Source organism: Mus pahari, chromosome 5 (assembly GCF_900095145.1).
Source record: "Mus pahari chromosome 5, PAHARI_EIJ_v1.1, whole genome shotgun sequence".
Lineage (NCBI taxonomy): Eukaryota > Metazoa > Chordata > Mammalia > Rodentia > Muridae > Mus > Mus pahari.
This window is the reverse complement of record NC_034594.1, coordinates 35,303,821-35,325,956: the sequence shown is the minus strand read 5'-3', so window position 1 is coordinate 35,325,956 and position 22,136 is coordinate 35,303,821. Positions and strand designations below refer to the sequence as shown.

Sequence of the window (22,136 nt, the reverse complement as noted above, 5' to 3'; positions counted from 1 at the left end):
CACACACACACACACACACACACACACACACACACACACACATTTTTTTTTTTAAGCAGAAACTATATTGGAAAATAATTTCCTTAAGTTTTCGAATTGGTGAACTGTCTCTGGGCCTGCTTTTCACAGATGTTGATCTTCTCCATGAGTCTCCCTCAATTGAAGGGAAGCATTATAGGCATCGTTTGCTTCATGATGCTGCTCTTCTGACGGTCTTGCTGAGGGAGCCTGGCAGTCAGTGTGAATGAAACACTAGTGTGAAGACCCTCCTCATGTCTGTTCAGCCTTTTATCTTCTGCTCACCGAGTACTGCACTCTTGCTGAAGGCTTCCTTCTGCCATCCTCTCTGTTCAGTGCCACCACATGTAAAGATGTAGCAAAAAGAAAATATCTTAAAGCGGTCTACCGATTAAAACACAGTGCCCTGGGTGCCCCCATATTAAGTCCTGCAACAGCGCCAGCCTCAGAGAGGCAGACCACAAAGACTGTCTTTCCTATTTGACTAGGAAGGCAAGCGTTGGGTACCTGTAACATCCATTTTTTTGTTTGTTACACAAAATCTTGGGGGGTGGAAGATCATATTTCTAGTTTCTGTGTGTCGTCTGAAGCCCATCCTAACCCCTTCCCTCTGCTTTCCTCCTTGGTAACACTCTCCCAGAAGTAGCTGCGATGCTCTGAGAGGCCAGGCTGCTCTGCCCCAGCACTTGTGCGGATTTCTGCAGGCTGTGCTTACCCCACCGCTCCAGCCCCCATGCCAACAGCACATTCTTACTTCTGTGAGAAAGCCAGCCATGCCAGAAGGCTGTGTACTTGAAGTTTTTCATTCCAGGAGAACCGTACGTGGAGAAAGATGCATTTTATCAAGCCCGTGAGAAACAAACACCAAAACAAAACCGAGAAGCAAGTGTGGCTTTCCTAAAGTGAGAAATCGAAAAGCCAAGAACCCAGGCCTTCACAGGGTCCCTTCCGCAGGTTTCTCTCTTAAGAAGAGTTGCTGTTGCATTGTCCGTTTTTTTTGCAAAATGAGGCAAAGTTCACACAAATAGCATGCATGTAAATATATGGCTACTTCTCCCTTAGCCCCTGGCCCTGAGGGTCTTGTTACTTTCTTGCTGGTGTGTTTAGCTTATTCCCACTGTTCAGAGCTGGGACACATGCTGAAGGGTTCAGTCTCTGCTGACGTTATTTGCCAAGAATGGTTTGCAGAAAACATAGCCAACCTATGTGGAGTTAAGATATGAAGAAAACTTCAAACTTAGAAGAAAGGAGCTCGTTGGAAGCTATTTAAAAAACAAACATACAAGCAATCTAAATTACCCTACAAGTCGGTTAGCAGCTCGCCAGAGTATAACCTCTGTACAGGAGCTGGCTATCGTTATACTAGTTCCTGATGTTATTGGAGGTGATATAAAAATAAAAACTGAAAATATAGAAATACAATACTATAAACCAACCTGTTGATATTTTGAAACAAGCAGCTTCTTATAGCACAGCAAGTAAGCACAAACTATAGTATGATACTTGGGCAATCTTCTAACACACTCCGGAAATCGCTGGAGGTTTAAAATTCTGATCCACTCACTTCTGATCATTTTTATGATCCGAAGTAGTTTTCTCTTCAATATAAAGCATATCTCCAACCACCTACTAGTTAGGAAAGCCATTAAATTCTTGCAAATTGAAGGTGGAAAAATAAATTGTGCGTATTTTAGACCCCGAATGATCTTCCTATAGCAATTTCAGAACAAACTATGAAGAATTCTGCAATTTTAATCTCCTCAGTAGCTTCCCATTACTAAACAAGCAGAGCGCCACGGTGCAAATGTAGACGTTGCATGTCATCTTGATCTGCGGCTTTTTTCTTTCATTAAAGCTTTAATGCAGCAATTATGGCTACGTTGCCCTATAAAAAAAAGGAAAAGGCAGTTTACTTTAAAAAGTGAAATTGCATAGCCTACTATTTAATTATACACAAATGTAAATGGCCTATTTTTCCATAACTGGTTATTACAGCTCTGTTTTACTTTCTGAGTTTTCCCAATCTAGAAAACCTACAAAGCTTCCTGCTATATAATTGTTTTGTTACATTACTGTTTTCGTCTTATTTTTTCTTTTAATGTGAGTGCAGCGGGATAAATCTTGGTTTTAAGCCAGCCACTACTTCATCTACTTAAGCTTTTATAGATGAAGATTGCTGTAATTATCAGAATACCCGCTTATTTCTGAAGTATTATCCTGGCAACCTGCTGGCATTTACAACCAATTAACAAGCTTTGCCATTAGTTGCATAAGGGGTATCTCAGAGTAAACCCATTGTGTGCTAATTTTCTATTTTAGATAATCAGTTTGGCCATCCAGAATGGAAAGAAGAAGAAAAGAAAAGGTTTGACACTCAGTGGCAGACATGTAAAAATTACTGCGTGCCCCCCAGAGACAAAGGTACCCTGCAACTCAATGATTGCTGTCGCTGTCACTATTGGTTCTTAAGTATTTCCCTTTGTCTCTTTTAGAAGGAAAAAAAGTGGGGATTCGGCAAAGTAATCATGTCCTGTCTCACACGCTCTGTCTTTTAAAGCTGACTGGTTTCTCTTGCTGTCCTGACCATAATTTGACCAAATTGGACGAGTGTTAAACACCTTTAAAAGAGACAGAAGGAAATTGAGCATGAGTTCTTTAGCTTTTTTTTTTTTTTTTTAACAATGCCTTTCAACCTCATTCTCCTCCCTTCCCTCCTTGCTATTAGAGTTAATTAATGTACAAGCGTCCTCCAACTGGGCCTCCTTAAGATTAGCTTGCAAGCCGGGTTAGTTAAAGTCGAGTGTTGTGGTTTTATTGCCTTGTTTAAACAGTCTCTGATATTAATATGCCCCCAACCCCGACCTATGGCAGGACAAGGTGCTACTTAAACACTGAAGCTCAAGTTCATGGCAAAAAAGTCAATGGACCAGAAGCCCAGTACTTCATTGCAGGGCCACAGGAGACCTCTGGGACTCTCATTCAGAAATAATCTGGCCCCCTGAGGCTTCATAAATCTTAATGATGGTTTCACCTCAATTCTCTCTATCCAAAAAGGAGTCCTAAAGTCTGACTCCTCTTCCCCATCGCCAGATGACCTCAAATCCATTGCAATTCTAGCCTCTGTGACAGGAAACATACACAGATGTTTTTAAAGTACCAGTACTGGGGGGCTCTATAGAGGAGGGTTCAGTGGTTGAAAGCACTTGCTGCTCTTAAACAGCACAGAAGCTCATTTCCCAGCACCCACATAGGACGGCCCACAGAAGGACCAACGTGGGCAATATCCAAATATGCTTAGCCACAGAGCTTCTTAAATGCTCATGTCAAGCTGCAATTTAAATGCACTGCCTTTGACGTCGCCAGAGGCAGTCAACAGGTGATCTCTCCCTGCAGGCAAACCCAGCTTTAGAGCAGAGTAGCATTTTTCTCACCTTGTTCAGTTTCAAGCAACTTGTCTGGAACAGCAGGACTGTGCAGTATCATACTTAAAACCTCAAACTGATCACCAGACGCTGACTATGTTCATTGTATACGTGCATACATGTGCCTGTGCGTGAATGCAGACTTAGCTGCGAGGAGTTGCCCACTGTTCATGAATCCACGTATCAAAGTTCAGATTTCTACTTATTACTTCTCAGCCAATAGTGTGGTAATGTATGCAAAGCTACATTCTCAGGGTGTCATAGGACATTTCTACTTTCAGGTCCAAATTCACAACTCGTTATGCCATTATATGTAAGCATTATCTTTTCAGCAAATGAAGACATTATGTGTCCACAAATACATCTTATTCAAACTGAGAGGAGACTTTCTTTTCAAGGGTTATTACAGTCCCATCCTATTGTAAAGCTCTTACAAAGAGAGTTCCAGCTAACTCTTCTGTTCTATCCATGTGTTCGTTTTGTATACAGCACTACCTATTCCCACAAAAAAATAAAGTCAGAAGTCAGCCAAAAGCTTGGGACGAGACAGAGAAGTTTAAAAAAAAAAAAAAAAAAAAAAAAAAACTATGTTAGAGAATTCTTTCTCATTACTGCTGCCTACCAAATATTTGAGGCAACTACTAGCCTTGTAATAACGCAATTTTGTGATTATGCCCATGTGTTTATGCCATTTTTAGGTGCTGAGAGCAAGCCTGGTCCTTTTGCATCCTAGGGATACAACTGTACCACCCAACTATATTCCCAGACCAGTTATTTTATTTTTCTAGCCATGATTTTCTACATTTAAAACTTTCCAATTTCAAATTCTAATAAATTGAATTTTACCTCATGTCATCTGTTGGTGCTGCAGTGTGAAGAAAGAAAGAAAAACTATCTTAAATGACTCCTTGAAGACAAGACACTAATAGTTTCAAGAGAAGAATCTTGGTCACCAAACAGAAACACAGGGCATCTCTGCTTACTAGGGACATTACTTGTCCTTTTCTTATATGTGCTTTCTATCCATGGCCCTGATCTAGAATTGTTGCAAGTGGGTTTCTTAACTCAAGTGTTCCTGATCATCATTCCTGGAGTGAAGTCTTTCTCCACCTTTCTCAGGATTCATTAATTTGCTCAAGTCATCTCTCTATGCTCTACTGCCTTATCCATACAGTGTGAATAAGAATAATTACCCCCATGGAGTTGTGCTAAGCATTAAACACAATGATTTGCATACAGGACAGTACAAATGCAAGACATATAATAAATACAAACACAAGCTTATTAAGTATGTAAGTTTGTCTACATGTCAATAGTACTGTTCATTATGGAGCTAGCAACGATGATCAGAACACAGAAATCCTTCCCACTGCTGCTCATATAATCAAATAAAAGTTATTGGGAGAAGTCAGAGGAAGGATAAAGGGATTTTTCACTATTTCTTTCTGAGTTTAGGTGGAAACTAAGACCCGGGGTTTTAGCCTTGTTAAACAAGTCCCCTTTAGTCTTAAACGATTACAACCAAGGAAATGCTTCCTAGACCTGATGAACCAGAAATCATACACACAGATCTCTATAATCATTGTTATGTTTCTAGTTGACCTAAATGGAAAAAATGCACTATATAGCTATTATTGGTGGGTACTTAGCATTTTAGAAATATACAGCTTGACATCAGCTGAAAGAGTATGCCTTATGACTGGAGATTTTATTTTCAAAATCACCACAGAAGGCTGAATGAGAAGTGCTTCCCATGGAGAGAGAGGTTGGCTTTCTTTGCCTGTAAACTCCATGAAGCATGGACCCTGTCTGTTATGCTCATTAATGTATTTCCAGGACTCTGCCAGCATTTTACACAGAAATTATTTATTAAATGTATAAATCAATGATCTTGCCTTCTGTTGATGGTATTTATATCAACCACTGGTCTTTAATATATCATTGAATCATTAAGTGTTAGGTATCTGGTAATACATTAAATTACGGACCTTCAAGAACAGGAACATAGGAGTGGGGATGATTTTGTCTTTGACAGCTTACTGAGGAGTTTTCACATTTCTTTAAAGTGCCTGTAGTAAGGATCTTATATGTAAATAATGAATGCGCCCCCGCTGAAAATCGTACCAACATTGTGAGCCTTCGACTGACTTAGAAACAGCCCCTATAAAATCTCCACTTCACGAAGAACACAGCAAGATTGAGCAAATGTTGCTGGGAACCCCACAGTCTAGTAAGAAATCCGAACCTACTTCTCTCCTTGTGCTTGAGAATTGTTGCAATTTCTAGGCCAGCCGTGTTGTCTAGTTATTCATCATGCCAGTCAGGAAAGAGGAGTAGCGAGCGAGGCATCGCAATTTACAATTATTAGACAAAGGAGACTGTAAACTTGAATGACTTCACATTCCAAAATAAGTTGACACATTTTCATTTTAGAATCGATCCAGAACATGCTTTACAACTTGAAAACATTTCCACTGCTGTCAAAAGGTGAAGCTGGCTCCGCCTCTCCCGAGCCTCATCAAAGTTCTCCAAATGGCAGCCTTCAGCTGTTGAGCATTACAGTCCTATTATACACAAGACAATTTTGTCGGGTGCATTTTAATTGGCAGGGGGTTAAAAAACACTTTCCTGTCACACAGAGTTTCCTTCTAAATTAATGAAAGCAAATAAACTCTTACAAGAGCACCTTCTTTCAATTTGAAGTTCAAATTTGTCTACATGATGTTAAGTTAAATAATATCAGCTCAAGCTATGGGAAACTTTCAGAGTAAAGACCCAACAGGTCAGAGTAAAGGCAGGAAAATGTGATATTTAAAATGTATTGTTGGATGTATACATTTTTTTAATAAAGAAAAAAATAGCAAGCAGAAAGCATCGCTTGTCTCCCCTTGTGACCACCCAATAATTAAGAATACATTTCCATCAACACTGTTTTTCAACCTTAAGCTAAAACATCTTTTCAAGGGATACTGGGCCACATAAGGATCTATAGTCATCTTCCAACTTCTTTATGAAGAATTCTATAAAATCACAACAACAAAATTTCAATATACCCCAGAAGTCATTCTTACAGATTGTATCTGTAGCATAAAACTTTAAACTCATTTCTACCACTATGACCAAACTTACCACTGGATTCATAATTTATATCCTACTACATCATAGATTATCAAACTCAATAGTGACTAGAAACTCGTAAAGGATGTGACAGTAATTTTAAAGTGTCTACACATCCCTTTGTCTTGTGTAATTTCCAAAGCACATATTTAAGTTCCTCTTATATTTTATTAATGTATAGCTGCAAGCTTCTCCTGCTACGAGAGTAAGCATACACTCCGACATGCACACAACTACAACTCGTTATCACTTTTAAACAACTTTCTTCAAAAGCATTTTAAGACAGTCACATATGTAAGCCTGTGTTTTTAAGATATTTGTGGAAAGAGGCTAAAGCAGAATAAAAAATAAATAAAAATGCGCACAGATTCTTGGGAGTAAGTGTTATTATGGTGTCGTCATTTTTTTAAAGGGAAAAGAATAAAGGTTGGGAAGGCAGCTGCTCACCACAGTAGTCTAGAGTGAACAAGAAAGGTTGCATATAATGGCACAAACCATCCACGGGCAGATGGAGTGTTCTGGGTTAGAAAAGGGTGACCATCTGAAATGGTTGCTGAATGTGTTTTCAGAGCCATAACAAAGAGGGGATTCTAGGCCCCTCTAGGTCTACTGTATACTAATTATGGCTCAAGCTCTCCCAACCACTGCCACCTGACTCACTGCTAGAGACAGAGGTTACTTATGAAATAACTATTCCTAAGACAAGGTCCCTTTAGCTCAACTTTGTCATTGTTGCCCCTAACTGGACCCCATCCCCTATCCTGACATAACACCCTCTGGTTGTATACTTCAGTAGGAAATAGGTAACACCCATAAGAATCTAGAAATTACTAATTCTTCATCATATTTAAATATTAAGAGCTAGGCCTGCTAGCACAGACTACAATCCTGACCTGGGTTTCAGAGACAACTCCAAGTCATCTTGAGCAAGTCCGTGAGACTCCATCAATGAAGTAACAGATTGATTCATTAAGTGGCTGGGGATATAGTTCAGTCATAGAATGCTTACCTAGCACATCAAGGTCCTGGATCCAACGCCTGGTAATACATCTTTGCTTCAACTCCCAGTGTTGCCACTTTCTAGCTGTGGGACCTGACGCATATTAAAGCCTCCACTTCAATTCCATGTTCTCTAAGTTGGAGACACTGGGCTCAATAACTTCAAGACTCCAATGAGTGTCCAGACACCTACAGAAATGGCTAGCTAAGGCCTAGTCCACTGCTGCTTGTCTAGAAATATCAGGTAGGGCCATCTCTCTGCAGTGTAGACCGTGTCCACCCTGACTTCTTACTTCCAGAAGCTGCCAGAGCAAGCCTGTGACCACAGGTTTTGAATTAAGCAGCTCTATGAGTAGAGAATATATGGACTGACCCACTGGCAGCTGGAGAAGCCACTGGTTGCACATAGTGAAGTAACCAGAGGTCTTAGAGCAGGTCACTGGTCATTAGGGATCAGGTCAGACAAACCTGGCTTGAAGTCTGTTCTCTTCTGTTTTCTTCTATGAGAATTTAATTTGGTTAGGGACAAGAATATTTTTTAAATATAAATTCCTTCCTTATCTTTCAAATAAAATGATAAATACAAACTTGCTTTCAATGGAAAGACACCAGACAGGAAGAGTAGAGGCATAGGATGCAAGACTTGGCGTGGTGCTTTGATTGAGTAATATTTCCCCTCCCGTAGGCTGTATTTAAACACTTGGTCCAAAGTAGTGTTGTTCTTTGGGCAAGTTGGGGAGTAGAGCCTTGATGGAGGAAGTATGTCACCGGGAGTAAGCTTTGAAAGTTTATAGCTTCACCCTGCTTCCAGTTCATACCCTCTCCTTAGTGATCTCTCAGCCTTCTGTTCCCATCACCATGTCTACCACATGCCACCATGCCTCCCTGACACTGGTGACTCTCCATCTACAACCATAAGCCAAAATAAATTCTTTCTTCCATGAGTTCTCTTGTTCAGTGTACTCTGTCACACACATGAGAAAGTAATGCACTTGGAATGCACAAAGCAGTCAAGTATTATCGTATCAGGCAAAAGTATGTTTTAGGTTCCAGATAATTGTCTAGGGCAAATTAAATGTTCACAAGACCAACACTGGACACAGTCTAAAGAATTGTGAGGTGGTAGAGTTGTGCTTAGAAATGCTACCTATAGCCGGGTGGTGGTGGTGCACGCCTTCAATCCCAGCACTCGGGAGGCAGAGGCAGGCAGATTTCTGTGTTCGAGGCCAGCCTGGTCTACAGAGTGAGTTCCAGGACAGCCAGGGCTATACAGAAAAACCCTGTCTCAAAAGAACCACAGGAAAAAAAAAAAGAAAAAAAGAAAAAAAGAAAAAGAAAGAAAGAAAGAAAAGAAAAAAAGAAAAGAAAAAAGAAATGCTACCTGCAGTGATTGTTATATAGCTAGTAAAAATAAATTCCAGAATTATCTAAATAAACGAATTTTACTGTGACCCAATAGCCTTCTCATCTGGGATTGGAGTGGCTGAAAGACAAAATAGGTATTAGAAAACAGCTAATGTCATTGAACGTTGCTTTGATAGGACCCCATGGCATTTTTCTCTTTACCAAATATATAAAGTATGGTATACTTTAAGAGACTGCTATTTTGAAATTCAGGTAATAATAAGTGAACAGGAGGTTTTAAACAATGTCGATAACCAGATATCACACCTGCAGGGCCACCATTCAAACTCTGTAGCACACAAACATGCTACAAACCACAGTGCCACACCTCCACTATCATGGAACAGCATTGACATATAATCCATACTCCTTATTTTGCTGAGTGGCTGGACAAACTAATGAGTGATTACAAAGAAATAATTCGTCTTTCCTGACCCAGCCAGACTTTTACCACATGAGTTATTGGAACTCGGTTATTATAACTCAAGATAGTCAAGGTTGTTTTAGGAAATTATTTTACTAATAAGTTCAACCATGCTATACAGTAGCAACAAAGAGTCGCCCAAGCCTCCATGGCTTAACACCATTCATGCTTTTCCTTGTTTGGACGTAAGTTCAGGTAACACTGCAGAGTAGTGTCTTCTCCGCACTGGCCTGCCAAGACCCTAGATGCTTTTGGTTCTGTAGATTCATCTTCTCAGCCAAAGCTCCTTTAAGTTTATGAAGCACAAGGTCACATAGCTATGTCATCACTACCCCTTCATGCTTCAGCCTGGAGGGCAAGTCACGTATACGCATAAGTGATTGGCTAATTATCACCACGTGGTGAGAAGCCTAGGCTAGGCAGTTTGCCAGATTCCAAGGGATCAGTTACTGATGAGCTCTGGTTTGATCAATCAAAATCACTACATCCTACTCTTCAGAAGAAATAGATCATTAGCAGTGATAGCGCCAGCTTCCTAACTCCGTAGCAAACCACTGTGAACCAAAGCCACTCGGTGTCCTGTCTTCCCACCCAAAGTCCCAAGCCTTCCTGACCGAGGAACAGTTTCCTCAGCTCGTGTTGCTCCATATGCTCATGGCTGACCAGCAATAAAGATGCCATTCATGTGCCTCCCACCACGGTTAACCCTTTATACCTGGACTCTCGGGCCGCAGGGCTGTCTTCACAGTGTCCCCACACTTGAGAACTATCATAGACCATTTCCATAGTCTCTTACCAAACACTACCCACCATCAGGAGCCAAGAAAATTCAACTATCAGAGAGATTTTGCTTTTTGTAGTAAAACTTCATCGCAATCTCACAGAAAGCTCCTCAGGCTGCACAATCGCAGCTTTCCCTAAGCCTCATTTCGACACCTGTGCTGCTTTTCTTAGGTTAATTAGGAAATGTGGGTCTTATTTGGACTTGGTGAGGGTGTGAGAGAGCACAGGAAATTTTCCCTAACATTTAAAAAAGCGCTCTAAGTTAATGTATACATCTGCAGGCTTCTGCAGTTTGCATTTGGTAGTGCGACATCACAAACCCTGGAAAATCACAACCTAAACTACAGGAGCATTTATGTTCACTTCAAAACTATTACTAGATCTCTCTTTAGTGGGAACCTGTGAAACGTATAGTTTCACATTTTTTTTTTCTAGAAAATTAGAGAAAAAAAATGGTTTTATCCTGTGTCTGGAAAATGCTCTGAAGACATTTTGCTATTTAATTAGAGCAGTGGTTCTCAAATTAAATTTGTAGAATGGGCTTTTCAGAAACATTAAAGATGAAGAGTTCTGGTAACTCTTCTCCCCACATACATCCTAAGTATATGTTTTGTGTGGTTGCACAGGCAAGGGATGCTGTTTCAGCCAGTGTCACCGCTGGTGTCTAAGCTACAAAGTGCTTGTGTCCCATGTACAGGAAACACATCATATAGGATGATAAATCAAAGCACATTTCCTTTACTAATAGTAAGCTATCAATCACAATGTGCTGTAGGATAAGAAGGATTTGCATTCACCCCAGAGCAAGCATCTTGCCTGCTGCCTTTCACAGTGTGTTTTGTGATAAGAAGGATTTGTACTCTAGAACAAGCATCTTGCCTTAAGAATACCAAAAAGAGGCACAGAAACAGCTCAGATGTTAAGATTCCCTTGTTCTTCTTCTAAGGACCTAAATTCAGTTCCTGCCTCATTGGGATGCTAATTCCTCTAATTCTAATAACTCTCAAGGATCTGATGCCCTCTTCTGGACTCTGTGGGCACTGCACTTACACACACACACACACACACACACACACACACACACATATATACACACACACAAAATAATTTAAATTACACTCATGATTAATAGAAGCTGCTCTTAATAGTAAGTATGCATCTATTGTACAGTGCTATATAATACCAAAATCATGTAAAAGGAAGGCACATGGAACGAAAGTTTAAATGGAAGTTTATTTCATTGTTTCTTCACTATAAAATCACAAATGTACTAAAGGCAGAGGGGAACAGAGCACAATACTCATTCTTTCATTCTTCATATTAATGTGGGCATAAGATGTACGCATCAACTGAACTGAATTTAAGTAAACTCAACAAGTTATTGCATGCACTGTGCTTAGCAATGGCAAATCTAATTATTGAATAACAACTATATTCTAAATTCAAGAATAAATGTGAAAGTAAAAAATTCAAACTCTTTTTTATTTATTATCATTACAAATTCAAACTCTTTTTTATTTATTATCACGTACTATCAGTATGTGAGTGATACATGTATGGCCACACACAATGTGTGTGGAAGTCAGAGAAAACCTTTGCAGGTTCAGCTCTTTCCTCCACCCTATGTGGATTCTAAGATCAATGTGTTATCCTGCTTTCCTGGTGAGCACCTCCCCCACCCAGCTCCTTGCCGTCCCATAACACAAATCCATGTCAAAGCTTACTTCCTCTTCTGGGGGTGCTAACTATTAAACAGGCAGTCACAGTATTGTATGGTAGAACCAATAGTTATATGATAATAGTGGAGAAGTTAGTGGTTCCTAAAATGATGCATCTAGACAGGCAATGTTCAACATGGCTAAAACACAAACCAAAATAAAAATTCAACACAAGGAAATAACAAGGAGGTGGGTAATGTCTTTTTGAAATATGTTAACATTATAGATTTTCAAACTAGGGCTCAATCTACAAAGTGCTTGCTGTTCAACCATGACAAGCTCCCAAGACCTGCTTACCAGCACCTACACACAAATCTGCCTTTAGTGCTGCAAGGTTGTGTTCCCAGCAAGGGAGAGGTAAAGAAGAAAAAAACAAAACTCCCAGATGTTCTCTGGCTGGTAGAATCAGTGAGCTCCAGGTTCAGTGAAAGGCTTGTGTCAATATCTATGGTGGATCGTGCTAAAGGACAGTCAGTGCCAACCTTCAGCCAGCACAGAACAGTACTCAAAAGCACGTGCATATGCATGTGGATACATAGCACACACACACACACACACACACACACACACACGCACACGCACACACACACACACACATCTAGAATGTTATCAGTGCATTAGTACATTAGACTTTAAACTCACTGTTGTTTGAGGACATTTCTAAATTAGTTCTCTGCATACCTTGAACCACAGAAATTTGTATCTACTGGTCCAGGAAGAATAAAGCAAGTTGAAAATATTTTTCATGACATTTATTCATCTATTTAATAAAAAATCTATCCAAATATCACTTTTGAGATGGACAGCTACAGCCTGCAAAATGATATATAAGTGTGGGCTTATTCTGCCTTTCAGGTTCAAGAGTTTAAAAGCAAATTTAATCATAACATAACTCATGGCCTTTATTCCTTTTCTTAGTAATAATGCTTCACATTTAAATAATATATTTTAGCTAAGAATACTTGGCTGTACCCAATCTCCACAGAGCTTCTGTTCCTTGAACAAAAAACTGTCTTCTTTGCACTTTAGAAAATTAAGTCATGTGCTCAAAGTCCTGCTAGATATTAAGACTGGGTATCACCAGGTAATCCCGCACGCTTACCTGGAGTCACACAGTTTCTACAAAGACCAGCTATCATCCCCAAGCCCATAGTGTTGTAATGGAGAGTTGTAAACAGTAATAGTTAACTAGTGTCCTGGATTTTCTCATTGGATGGCATTGCATCTGAAAATACCCGATGACAAAGCACAAACTGACAATGAGTCTAGACTTGAGTGTTTAGGGAACCAACTTTTTCAGTGGGAANAAAAAAAAAAAAACCTGGAAAGGAGGAAATTCTAAACCACACCTATAACTGGTAGCTGAATCAGGCTGTGGTTTGGGCTTCATGCTATTTATTGTTTGCAGGCAGGATATGGACCACCACAGCACTAACAGTGTGGTGACCAACATGCAGCCTTTCAACAGCTGAGGAGAACCAACCACTTGTGTTAGTCATGGACTTCACACAGAGAACCGGCCTGAAGCAGGGAAAATGCCTTTGAAATCCACACTTATTGTGCACAGCTGAAATCTACAGGATTATTGTAAAGATTAAATGAAATAAAATGCATGGAAATACTTCATAAATTATAAGATAACGTAATGGGAGCATAAATTATTTGTTCAAGGACCTGACCTTACAATATAACAGTTTCTTATTTGGCCTTTCAAGGTCCATTTTGGAGACTCTACTGTCTTTTTTTTGGGGGGGGGGTGGGTTTTGGGTTTTGGGTTTTCGAGACAGGGTTTCTCTGTATAGCCCTGGCTATCCTGGAACTCACTCTGTAGACCAGGCTGGCCTTGAACTCAGAAATCCACCTGCCTCTGCCTCTCAGGTGCTGGGATTAAAGGCATGCAACACCACTGCCCAGCTGACTCTACTGTCTTAAACTTGTATTTCCTCATGAAAATTTTCATAGACTAGTACATCAAAAGTTGGCTTTTAAGTCTTTTCCCCACTGATATGTAGAAGTATAAAGTCATTAAGAAAAATTACCTCTCCCAGTGAGCACAGAGATTACTGAGAGCAATGCAGTTACTGATGAGTACAAAGGAGGAAGTAACAATGACAGAATTCCAGGAAACAGAGGGCTTGGACATCAGAGCTCTCCTGAAAAGTCTGAATCCATATTCCTGACATCATCACCCAATTAACTTAAGACTAATAAAAAATAAATTCTAAGGACAGTGCAGTCAATATCAAAATCAAACTACCGGCTAAATATGTTCTGTAATAACCCGAAGCCAGCATAGTATGCAGGGAACAGGAAGGTTGTCCTATACCCTCTAAGGTCACTGACTCTTCAGCAGCTTATTTATTTAGGATATGTATATGTGCCTAAGTATAAGTATGTGCACCACATGCATGCAGGTGCCTATGGAAGCCAGGAAAAGGGAATTGGATCTCCTGGAAGTAGAGTTACAAGCAGTTATGAGTCATCCATCATGTGGGTACTAGGAACCAAACCTGGGTCCGCTGCAAGAATATCAAGTACTGAGAACCATTCAGCCCTCTCTAGCTCCTCTGCCAGTTTGATGCTGATTTCACCCACTAGCATTCAGAACTGTTCCATGAGAGACTAGAAACACCGTGCACACTTAACCCAGGATCACCTGTGTTTGTTTCTAGTCTTTCTTAGATACCTTATTAGTTGGAAAAACAAATTTTAAAATATTGTTTTAGGTTGTAATACAATTACGTCATTTCCTCCTTCCCTTTCCTCACTAAAAACTCTCCAACGTATTCCCTTCTCTTGCTCTTTTTCAAACTATGGCCTTTTTTTCTTAAGTGTTGATATTATAAATATATATATATATACATATATATATATATATTCCTAATATATATATTCCTAATATATAAATTCCTAATATATATATATTCCTAAAATATATAGTCCTAAATACATATATATTCCTAATATATATAGTCCTAAATATATATATATTCCATATATATATATATATATATATGATATAGATATATTCCTATATGTATATATTCCTGATATAGACCTATTAGTATATGTATATATTCCTGATATAGATCTATTCCTAAATATATACATTCCATATATATTCCTAAATTTATAAATACAACCCACCCAGTCTCATACATAGTGTTACTTGTATGTGTGCTCTGTGGTGCTCACATACATCTCATACATAGTGTTACTTGTATGTGTGATCTGTGGTGCTAACTCCTTGGTAGTGAGTGTTCAGTTGGTGAGCTCTTCTATAGCGAAGACTCCTTCCACTCTCAGCATTCATTACTTCCCTGGAGTTCTTTGTAAAGATTGAGGCTTCCAGAACTTTCCTCCATCCACTTTAAGATGTCTACTGGTACCATCCGTACTCAGGTCTTGTTCAGGAAGCCATGTTGTTGAGACCTTATGAGTATAAGTTTTGATGTTTTAGGAGACACAATCTCGCAGCAAACTCCATTCCTCTGGCTCTTACAATCTTTCCACTTGTCTTCTGCAATGATCCATGAATAATCAGTTATGGGAGTTGTACTGTAAATGTATCAGTTGGGACTGGGCAGCTCAACTCTACATTTTAATCTTTTGACAGTCACTGTAATGGTCAAGCAATAAAAGCTTCATTATTGAGTGGTGAGGACTACACTTATCTATAAGGACAAACCTTTAGACTAAAGGAGAAAGTTTGCACCAAGCCCTTATAGTTGCCTCAGTTTCTTTGAGAATCTTTGGCATGCTTAAAATTGGAGGACAAAAAAATGCTCATTTCTCTTCCTGGATTATTGGAGAAGTGTTTAGTAGAAGATATAAGAGCAATTTCATCCATTCAACACATGTGGACCTACTGTACATTCAATATTATCCTACTAACCCAGATGCAAAACTGATTCCTTAGAGTGGGCAAAGGACTTTGTAATTGGATCTTTAAAAAGTTGTATAGACTTTGAAATAAAGCAAAATAAGGGTCCTTGTCTAGCAAGCCCTTTGGGCCTTTCTGCCTTCCATTGTCTTTCAGCTACTTTACATCTCTTCAGGTTTCAGGGACTTAGTAATGCAAAGCATTCTGCCCCACAAGAACACAAACTGGGTGTGTCCTGAAGAAAACAATCCCATCCCCTATTGCTCTTTAAATACTGGCCAACCTTGCCATATTTGTCAAGCCATGTCCGCCTTCTTTATTTGCCTGTTTGTGTGACTGTGAATTTGAATTTTCCTTCAAGCAGGTTGTAACATCTTACTGCTTCCCTCATTAATTAATGAATTAAATAAAATCTTTAACACATGTTCACTTTATGTCTGTATGAGAATCATAATTATACCTTTTTAAAAAAATTATCCTCTAACCGTTTATAATAGCTGTTCATTACGGGACCACCTACCTCAAAATAATATGCTTGGGAAGAAACCATAAATTGTTTCTAAAGCCCTTTCAGTGCAAAGCATTAACTGCAGAGAATGGTGTCTTCCTAATACTCTGTGGTATTTTAAGGCCAATTTGATAAGGCTTCAAAGCGCCCTCCACTCTGATCCCAGATAGAAGGAGAGAGCTGAGCCTTCTGTGGGGGGGAAAATTCCATGTTTTTTTTTTTTTTCTTTAAAGAAATAATAAACTGCATTGTTGTAACTCAGTGTAAGGAGATTGGAGTAAGGCAATAGAGAAGGATGCCAGAAGCTACTCATATCGTTCTTTAAAATGGAAATTCACCGTCTGCTGCATCACATGGACAAAATACAGAACTATTTTTCACAGCTTGTTCACTGAACAGATTATTGTAGAAAAAAAAAAAAAAACTTTTACATTTTCTGCAGATTCCCAAATCTTAGTCAAAAAACTCTTGGCAATTTTTAGCAGTGAAGCAGATTTCAGTTTCAGATTGAGATACTCCATTTAGCAGTAGTCAGATGATCTTCCAAATAAATATAGACTCGTTTCACTCTTCATTTTCTTAAAAAAAAAAAAAAAAATGTTTTCATGAGGTGTCTTGGAGGAAACTTGCACTTATTTGGTTTTCCCAAAAGCTAAAGGAAAGAAAACTCAAAGGTCTAAAAACCACAGCTAAACAAAAAAGAGAATGTTATGCTGAAACTGTCATTACAAATAATGTATGCTCATCACAGCACAAATAAATAAATAACCATGGGAAGCTTTAGAATTAACAGTAAAAATACTACAGCCTTTTCTTCCCTAAATCTCAGCTCCCCAAAATATTACTAAACAGAAGTGTATGTGTTCAGTACGCTCTAACAGGCAGCAATATGCTGAGATGCTCCATACAAAGAGGTCTCTGGGCCACTTCTCTCTCCCTAGATTAGATTTCTCACTCAGGTATAAACCAGAACTGCACGCAGGAGCTTGCTACCAGGACAATGTTTTTCTTGTCTACTAATGTTTACTGCTAGAGAAAATCAAGAGGTCTATCAATTGAATACAAATCCAATCTGTCAATAGAACGTGTGAGTAATATTCCTACAATCCTATGTTGAAGATCAACTTTTATAAACTTCATTCCTCTTTCTCAAATTTCTAAATTTTGGCAAAGGTAAAAGGTACCTTTCCACAAAAGACATACACACACACATACACACACACACACACACACACACACACACACACACGTGCACTGTGTGTGTGTGTGTGTGTGAGAGAGAGAGAGAGAGAGAAGACAGTGACAGAGAGAAATAATGGAGAAAGTCTAGAAATACTGATTATGCCTTTGCTTTCATATTATAAGAATATATTAGTAGCATAAGGTGCCCATTTAATTCCAAATTACAATATTGCTATTTTTAGCAAGGTTTTGATCTTTTTTTTTTTTTTCTTGGTGGTGGGGTTTTTTTTGTTGTTGTTGTTTTGTTTTTATTTTTATTTTTATTTTCTGGTTTTGTTGTTGTTGTTATTGTTGTTGTTGTTAATTTGTTGAAAGGTCATTCCACTGACATTAAAGATATTCACAGTGTGGAATGCAAGGCAAAGGGAAAGAAACCTGGAGATGTCACACGCTGTTAAGAGCATTCTATTATTCTTCTAATGACAATTTTCCTATCTGGGAAGGGATCCATTCTGCCCAGTTCCAAAAGCCACATTTCCATGGCAATGTGACATAAGAACACGTTTGGTTTTGAATCCACTCTGACTCACTGAGGAGTTCCAAGGGGCAGATGGGGAGAGATTCCTTTCACATCCTCTTCTTCCACAAATATTAAATAATAAAATTCCTCTTTATGGAATGTTTTCTTATTAGAAATTAAACAAAAAAAAAAGTCTGAAAAGCCAATAAAACTACCACATCAATACGATGACGTATGAAACTATAAAATTTCATGTGACAACACCAAGTTTTTGGCTCCATGGCGACAGCTGAATGAAGCCAGGCCTCTCTGCTTTTGTAGTTTGCCGAGGATTTTGTTTTTATAGCATTAACCAAATACTGGAGGGTGCTGGATCTGAGAGCAAAATGTAAAAGCTTAACGTTTAAAGTTGAGTGGTTTTTTTTTTTTTTCCAAGTTAAAAAATACTATTTGAAATAAACCTAATTTTTTTTGAATGTATAAGTCAAATGAATACAAATATCAGACCTATCTTACAAACATTATTGCAGCAACTAAGGTGTTTTTTTTTCATTTTATAAAATTATTACCAACCTATATGCCTTTTAAAAATATTCTTATGACAAAGTATGCTATGAAACTCAAGCTGATTAAAGTTCAGGCATTAGGAAGAATTTGGAACTAAGAGGGATGTCACACACCTCCATCCCTAGCTGCATGCAGGCCCAATGGTGAACCTTCCCATGGTTCTAGAGGTGAGCCAGCCTCTGGGGCAGAAAGGAGAGGGGAGAGGCGTGACAAGAGAGGGGGAGAAGACAGCAGCAGCTGCTTCTAGTTTTCTCAGCATAATAAAGTCAAAAGAACACAAATACATGAAGAGAATTACAAACTGAAATATTTTTACATCATTCAGAAATTAACTCCAAATTCTGATCTTTTCATATGAGACACATCTGAGAGCTCACCTAATCAGGAAAAACATTAACTTCGTATTAGCTTAAACAATAATAACAGTTGTTTCTATTAAAAGAGTAGTAGCTACTGCATTGGTATTAAAATAACAGCCATTCCTAAGCTTAAATAATCTTTTCTAGATCTTGTATCTAATCTTCGAGTTTAGCTTTAGACATATATTTGATGTTGGTTACATATATTAGCTGTGGGAGCCTGCTACTTAGTCCAATCACCATCCTGTTCAAGCCTGCCCTCCCTAATAGCCTCTGCTGTCCTGGCTTAGACTTCCAGAGTTATTCCCACGCCATCTCCTTGTCAAGCAGCCAGATCAGGCCCTCTTTCAGAGAATCTTTTCATTGAATGAATTAGTAAAGTACACAGAGACAAAAAAACATTATTTTAGACCAATCTTACAAGACTCATGACAAGAACCCACAAGGGAAAGGTTTAAGCCAATCTGCTGCAGCTAGAATTCAGCTAGTTCAGTCCACAGGTCCCCAGTTGACAGCCAGCCACTGCTTGCCAGCAAGTGAAGAAGGCAATAATAAAATGGAGACACTAGTAGCCGTCGCGGTAACACCACAAACCCTAGAGGTTTTGAGGGGCAGGTATGGAGGTGAGCAAACCTGACCTTCACAGTAGACCTGCAACCACGAAGTCGTAAGGTCCGTCTTCAGTGGCGGTGGATGACAGTTTTCACATCCATTTGTATGAGGACTACAGGTAAGAACTGGGGAGGATAGCTGTTTAGTGGGGTTAAAGCAGGGAGTTCTCCACCACCTTTGTCACCTGTCCCTTTGCCCTGCTCACCCTTCTCCTTTCCTACACCGGGCTTCCTCCTTGTTGTCTGGCTAAGCTTGTACATTACCCTGACCTAGTTGCTATGCACTGGCTTGCTGGGGCCTTTTCCTCATTGCCTTGACATTTTAATGATGACTTTATATGGTTTTCGCCGTTACAAAGCGGAGTAAGCAAGAACTGGGAATTCTCGTGCTCGACGTTTGTGGCAGGCCTCCTGTGAGGAAATAGATGGCCCACACTTCTCGCTGTTTCTTTGGCTCTCTTCTGTTCCTGCTTGTCTTTGGTCTTGTTTTGGTGTGGGGGAGGGAGAGAGCGTCTTTCTTACTTTGGAATCCGCACCGTTGTTCAGTGATCATGGCCTGTCTACAGCTCCCGTTTGTATTGGTGGAACATAAAAATCTCACTCTGAGGATTCCATTGCTCTGCATCGCCACTAACTGGGCTCATTCTTCTCTAGACAGACTTTAATGGACTCCTGTGTAGGTGTCAAAATGTCTAATTTTTTTTTAAAAGCTGGGCATATGACACAGGTAGGCAATACAGGAACAATTAGCTGAAACATAAAAAACATATGTAAAGAAGGAATTCAAAGCATATCTTACCTATCTACCCCCAACTCCCTAACTTTTACACAACAAGGCACATATTGCTCAAGCGCTCACTACAGCTAGTAACCCTACTCCTAACTTTTAAAATAGAATACGATTCCCGGTCCAGTTACCCCAAGGGCCTATTTTCATGTGAATCTTTAGTTTTATTGTCTCAACAAAATAGGACAAACATGCTTGCACTAGATTGGTGGTCAGTTCCCCTTAGGAGGACTTCCTTTATGATGTCCCTGACACATTGCTTTGTTTAGAGCAGTGAATGGGGACTGTGCAGCATGATGTCAGGTACAGCTAAGGGTTGATAATTTTCAGGAATTTTTGGTGTAATCCTGGATTATTTTTCTATTTAGATTTTCATACATTCAGGATTGAAAAAAAAAGTCATTTTTCATGAGCTTGTATCCCAGAATCCCAGGAGGGAATATAAAGGGCCTCTTTTTTTTTTTTTTTTTTTCCTTTTTTTTTTTTTTTTTTTTTTTCAAAAGTTACCATTTTTAATTCTTTGTCTCTGAAGAACCTGTTGAGCATGGAGAGCCACCCTGACTTTGCTCACAGGGGATGGTAGAGTGCTACAGAGGTACTTTCTTAAATAAACTATACAACCTACTGTTCACTGGCATTCTGAGGGATACGGTAAACTGAATGTGGAGGGTGCCCCCATATAAAGTTTACAGTAATTCGAACCTCCACCTTCTAGGGCAACATGAGTTTTTGCACTTAGAAGGAACTTCTGGGTCATCTGATTGATATCAGCTCTATCAAAATTAGCAGAGATCAAAGTACTGACTGTCTCAACAGTCCTGATGGTCATTAAAGACTTCCTCTGACTTCCTGGTGGTGCCAATGGCTTAGATTCTGTAACTTGGTCCCTTTAATTAACCTGAGTATTGAAACCATGCTTTGCCATGAAGATATAATTTCTGCCGTTAACAAAATGATGAAAAGAAAGTGATTAATAACTAAGACTTAAAAAAAAATCTTTCCCCAGGTTTAACTCCTTTTTAAGAATCTTAACTCCATGTATGAATCAGAAGATACCTCAGTGGACACATTAAGAAAAAAAAATGATTTGGAAAATGATAAAATTAAATTGCAATTTTATTAAAATTTTCTTTCTACCATCAGTTAAAAATCTCAAAGCCTCAAATTGTTCAAATTGTTCACATACCACAAAAGAAGCTAAATAGTTTGACAAAAACATAGTCTATAAAAGTCTCTTTTAATTATTAAAAACCCTCTGCTTTGAATTAAATTTGTCTTATTAAACCAAAATTATTTTACTTTCCATTCAGAGAAAATATATGTACACTTTTCATCGACACTTAACAATTTAAATCAAAGATATCCCCCTCCTTTATTTCTCAATGAAGTCCCTGCCCCACGTTCCTGGGTTTCCCTCGGCCTCTTTGTAAGCTGTACACTTACCTTGCTACCCCTACCCATTGCTTCTTCATAAGCTAAACTTTCCTCTTTCAAAATACCTTGTTCTGTTCATCTGGCACACAGGATACAGATGAAATATCTACATTTGCAATTATGTATTCCTACCAAAGAGCAAGAGCTAAGTCATCTTTAATGCATTTGGGCTTTTTATAATCATTCAACACATCTTTGTTTTACTTAAAAAAAATATTATAATCTCATAATATATATGCTTTACCATACAATACAATCAATGTATAACTTCTCTTCATATTTCACCAAGTTTTCTGTCCAAACTTATTTCTAGCTATTTAAATATGTTTAAACTAATGGTTTTCTGTAATTTGTCTTTTTTCCCCCCTTTGGAAACATACCGGGCCATTGTCAGCTTTTA

General features: G+C 38.9%; 1 long non-coding RNA gene across 1 annotated transcript in view; it reads right to left on the bottom strand.

Annotated features, from left to right (window-relative positions):
* Positions 1-1,018: 1,018 nt before the first annotated feature.
* The window catches only part of LOC110321230, a 23,937-nt gene continuing 2,819 nt past the window's right edge, over positions 1,019-22,136 (bottom strand). Inside the window, exons 2-4 of the long non-coding RNA XR_002380515.2 lie at positions 15,085-15,504; positions 14,477-14,479; positions 1,019-1,903 (exon numbers count right to left, since the gene is read on the bottom strand). This is a non-coding gene — a long non-coding RNA (uncharacterized LOC110321230). The remainder of the gene's footprint in view (positions 1,904-14,476; positions 14,480-15,084; positions 15,505-22,136) is intronic.